Source organism: Salmo salar, chromosome 27 (assembly GCF_965601325.2).
Source record: "Salmo salar chromosome 27, fSalSal1, whole genome shotgun sequence".
Classification (NCBI taxonomy): Eukaryota; Metazoa; Chordata; class Actinopteri; order Salmoniformes; family Salmonidae; genus Salmo; species Salmo salar.
In genome coordinates this window covers 492,809-501,653 of record NC_138317.1, presented here as the reverse complement: position 1 = coordinate 501,653, position 8,845 = coordinate 492,809, and positions in this window count along the sequence as shown.

Genomic DNA, 8,845 nt, shown 5'->3' with positions numbered 1-8,845 from the left:
ACCGACAACACACACACACACACCGACAACACACACACACACACACCGACAACACACACACACACACGACACACAACACACACACACACCGACAACACACACACACACACACCGACAACACACACACACACACAACACACACACACACACCGACAACACACACACACACACACACCGACAACACACACACACACACAACACACACACCACAACACGACAACACACACACACCACACACCGACAACACACACACACACACACACCGACAACACACACACACACACCGACAACACACACACACACACACAACACACACACACACACCACACACACACACACACACACACCGACAACACACACACACACACACACACACCGACACACACACACACACACACCGACAACACACACACACACACACACACACACACACACACACACCACAGACACACACACACACACCGACAACACACACACACACACCGACAACACACACACACACACACACACCGACAACACACACACACACACACCGACAACACACACACACACACCGACACACACACACACACACACCGACAACACACACACACACACACACGACAACACACACACACACACACACACACACACACACACGACACACACACACACACACCGACAACACACACACACACACACCGACAACACACACACACACACCGACCACACACACACACACACACACACAACACGACAACACACACACACACACACACACACACACACACACACACACACCGACAACACACACACACACACACCGACAACACACACACACACACACACACACCGACAACACACACACACACACCGACAACACACACACACACACACGACAACACACACACACACACCGACAACACACACACACACACACACACCGACAACACACACACACACACAGACAACACACACACACACCGACAACACACACACACACACACGACACACACACACACACACACCGACAACACACACACACACACACACACCGACACACACACACACACACACCGCACACACACACACACACACACACCGACAACACACACACACACACACGACAACAACACACACACACACACCGACAACACACACACACACACACACGACACACACACACACACACACCGACAACACACACACACACACACACACACGACAACACACACACACACACCGACAACACACACACACACACACGACAACACACACACACACACACACACACACACACACACACCACACACACACACACACACACACACACACGACACACACACACACACACACCGACAACACACACACACACACAACACACACACACACACACACGACAACACAACACACACACACACACACCGACAACACACACACACACACCGACAACACACACACACACACACACACACACACACACACACGACACACACACACACACACACACACACACACCGACAACACACACACACACACACGACACACACACACACACACCGACAACACACACACACACACACACACCGACAACACACACACACACACACCGACAACACACACACACACACACACACACACACACACACACACCGACAACACACACACACACACACACCGACAACACACACACACACACACCGACAACACACACACACACACCGACAACACACACACACACACACAACACAACACACACACACCGACAACACACACACACACACACACGACAACACACACACACACACACCGACAACACACACACACACACACCGACAACACACACACACACACACCGACAACACACACACACCACACACACGACAACACACACACACACACCGACACACACACACACACACACACCGACAACACACACACACACACACCGACAACACACACACACACCGACACACACACACACACACACACCGACAACACACACACACACACCGACAACACACACACACACACACCGACAACACACACACACACACACCGACAACACACACACACACACACACCGACAACACACACACACACACCGACAACACACACACACACACACCGACAACACACACACACACACACCGACAACACACACACACACACACACGACAACACACACACACACACCGACAACACACACACACACACACCGACAACACACACACACACACCGACAACACACACACACACACACGACAACACACACACACACACACGACAACACACACACACACACACCGACACACACACACACACACACCGACAACACACACACACACACACCGACAACACACACACACACACACCGACAACACACACACACACACACCGACAACACACACACACACACACCGACAACACACACACACACACCGACAACACACACACACACACACCGACAACACACACACACACACACCGACAACACACACACACACACCGACAACACACACACACACACACACCGACAACACACACACACACACACCGACAACACACACACACACACCGACAACACACACACACACACGACACACACACACACACACACACACACACACACACCGACAACACACACACACACCGACAACACACACACACACACACCGACAACACACACACACCACACACACACACACACACCGACAACACACACACACACGACAACACACACACACACACACACACACACACACACACACACACACCGACAACACACACACACACACGACAACACACACACACACACCGACAACACACACACACACGACACACACACACACACACACACACACACACACACACACACACACACACACACACACACACACCGACAACACACACACACACACACACCGACAACACACACACACACACACCGACAACACACACACACACACACCGACAACACACACACACACACACCGACAACACACACACACACACCGACAACACACACACACACACCGACACACACACACCGACAACACACACACACACACGACACACACACACACACACCGACAACACACACACACACACACCGACAACACACACACACACACACACCGACAACACACACACACACACCGACAACACACACACACACACACCGACAACACACACACACACACACCGACAACACACACACACACACCGACACACACACACACACACACACCGACAACACACACACACACACCGACACACACACACACACACACCGACAACACACACACACACACACCGACAACACACACACACACACACCGACAACACACACACACACACACCGACAACACACACACACACACACCGACAACACACACACACACACACGACAACACACACACACACACCGACAACACACACACACACACACCGACAACACACACACACACACACACCGACAACACACACACACACACCGACAACACACACACACACGACAACACACACACACACACCGACAACACACACACACACACACACCGACAACACACACACACACACACCGACAACACACACACACACACACCGACACACACACACACACACACCGACAACACACACACACACACACCGACACACACACACACACACACACACCGACAACACACACACACACACACCGACACACACACACACACCGACAACACACACACACACACCGACAACACACACACACACACCGACAACACACACACACACACACACACACACCGACAACACACACACACACACACCGACAACACACACACACACACACGACACACACACACACACACACCGACAACACACACACACACACACCGACAACACACACACACACACACCGACAACACACACACACACACCGACAACACACACACACACACACCGACAACACACACACACACACCGACAACACACACACACACACACCGACAACACACACACACACACACCGACAACACACACACACACACCGACAACACACACACACACACACACCGACAACACACACACACACACACCGACAACACACACACACACACACACGACACACACACACACACACACCGACACACACACACACACACACCGACAACACACACACACACACCGACAACACACACACACACACCGACAACACACACACACACACACCGACAACACACACACACACACACACCGACAACACACACACACACACACCGACAACACACACACACACACACCGACAACACACACACACACACACACACACACACCGACAACACACACACACACACACACCGACAACACACACACACACACACCGACAACACACACACACACACACGACAACACACACACACACACACACCGACAACACACACACACACACACCGACAACACACACACACACACACCGACAACACACACACACACACACCGACAACACACACACACACACCGACAACACACACACACACACACCGACAACACACACACACACACACACCACACACACACACACACACACCGACAACACACACACACACACACGACAACACACACACACACACACCGACAACACACACACACACACACGACAACACACACACACACACACCGACACACACACACACACACACCGACAACACACACACACACACACGACAACACACACACACACACACCGACACACACACACACACACACCGACAACACACACACACACACACACCGACAACACACACACACACACACCGACAACACACACACACACACACACACACACACACCGACAACACACACACACACACACCGACAACACACACACACACACACCGACAACACACACACACACACCGACAACACACACACACACACACACGACAACACACACACACACACACCGACAACACACACACACACACACCGACAACACACACACACACACACCGACAACACACACACACACACGACAACACACACACACACACACACACGACAACACACACACACACACACACACACGACAACACACACACACACACACCGACAACACACACACACACACACCGACAACACACACACACACACACACCGACAACACACACACACACACACACACACACACACACACACACACACACCGACAACACACACACACACACACCGACAACACACACACACACACACCGACAACACACACACACACACACACCACACACACACACACACACACACACACACCGACAACACACACACACACACACCGACAACACACACACACACACACCGACAACACACACACACACACACACACACACACACACACACACCGACAACACACACACACACCGACAACACACACACACACACACACACACACACACACACACACCGACAACACACACACACACACACCGACAACACACACACACACACACCGACAACACACACACACACACACACCGACAACACACACACACACACACGACAACACACACACACACACACCGACAACACACACACACACACCGACAACACACACACACACACACACACACACACACACACACACACCGACAACACACACACACACGACAACACACACACACACACACACACACACACACACACACACACACACACACACACACGACAACACACACACACACACCGACACACACACACACACACACACCGACAACACACACACACACACACGACAACACACACACACACACCGACAACACACGACACACACACACACACACCGACAACACACACACACACCGACAACACACACACACACACACGACACACACACACACACACACACACCGACAACACACACACACACACCGACAACACACACACACACACACCGACAACACACACACACACACACGACAACACACACACACACACGACAACACACACACACACACACCGACAACACACACACACACACCGACAACACACACACACACACACCGACAACACACACACACACACCGACAACACACACACACACACACCGACACACACACACACACACACACCGACAACACACACACACACACCGACAACACACACACACACACACACACGACACACACACACACACACACACACACACACACACACACACACCGACAACACACACACACACACCGACACACACACACACACACACCGACAACACACACACACACCGACAACACACACACACACACCGACAACACACACACACACACACACGACAACACACACACACACACCGACAACACACACACACACACACCGACAACACACACACACACACCGACAACACACACACACACACACACACCGACAACACACACACACACACACCGACAACACACACACACACACACCGACAACACACACACACACACACGACAACACACACACACACACACCGACAACACACACACACACACACACACACACACGACAACACACACACACACACACCGACAACACACACACACACACCGACAACACACACACACACACACCGACACACACACACACACACCGACACACACACACACACACACACACACCGACAACACACACACACACACACGACAACACACACACACACACACCGACACACACACACACACACACACCGACAACACACACACACACACACCGACAACACACACACACACACACCGACAACACACACACACACACCGACAACACACACACACACACCGACAACACACACACACACACACACACACACACACACACACACAACACACACACACACACACACACACACACCGACAACACACACACACACACACGACAACACACACACACACACACACCGACAACACACACACACACACACACCGACAACACACACACACACACCGACAACACACACACACACCACACACACCGACAACACACACACACCGACAACACACACACACACACACACACACACACACACCGACAACACACACACACACACACCGACAACACACACACACACACACCGACAACACACACACACACACACGACACACACACACACACACACCGACAACACACACACACACACACACGACAACACACACACACACCGACAACACACACACACACACACACACACACACACACACACCGACAACACACACACACACACACACGACACACACACACACACACCGACAACACACACACACACACACCGACAACACACACACACACACACCGACACACACACACACACACACACCGACAACACACACACACACACACACGACAACACACACACACACACCGACAACACACACACACACACACCGACAACACACACACACACACCGACAACACACACACACACACACACGACACACACACACACACACACACCGACAACACACACACACACACACCGACAACACACACACACACACACCGACAACACACACACACACACGACAACACACACACACACACACCGACAACACACACACACACACACACACACACACACACACACACCGACAACACACACACACACACGACACACACACACACACACACACACACACACACCGACAACACACACACACACACACCGACAACACACACACACACACACGACACACACACACACACACACACCGACAACACACACACACACACACGACAACACACACACACACACGACACACACACACACACCGACAACACACACACACACACACCGACAACACACACACACACACACACGACAACACACACACACACACACCGACAACACACACACACACACACACGACACACACACACACACACACCGACAACACACACACACACACACCGACAACACACACACACACACACCGACAACACACACACACACACACACGACACACACACACACACACACACCGACAACACACACACACACACCGACAACACACACACACACCGACACACACACACACACACACACCGACAACACACACACACACACACCGACAACACACACACACACACCGACAACACACACACACACACCGACAACACACACACACACACACCGACAACACACACACACACACACACACACACACACACACACACACACACCGACAACACACACACACACACCGACAACACACACACACACACACGACAACACACACACACACACACACCGACAACACACACACACACACACACGACAACACACACACACACACACCGACAACACACACACACACACACACCGACAACACACACACACACACCGACAACACACACACACACACACCGACAACACACACACACACACCGACACACACACACACACACACACACCGACAACACACACACACACACACACACACACACACACACACACACCGACAACACACACACACACACACCGACAACACACACACACACACACGACAACACACACACACACACACCGACAACACACACACACACACACCGACAACACACACACACACACACCGACAACACACACACACACACCGACACACACACACACACACACACCGACAACACACACACACCACACACCGACAACACACACACACACACACGACAACACACACACACACACACCGACAACACACACACACACACACCGACAACACACACACACACACACACACACACACACACACACACCGACAACACACACACACACACACCGACAACACACACACACACACCGACAACACACACACACACACACCGACAACACACACACACACACACCGACAACACACACACA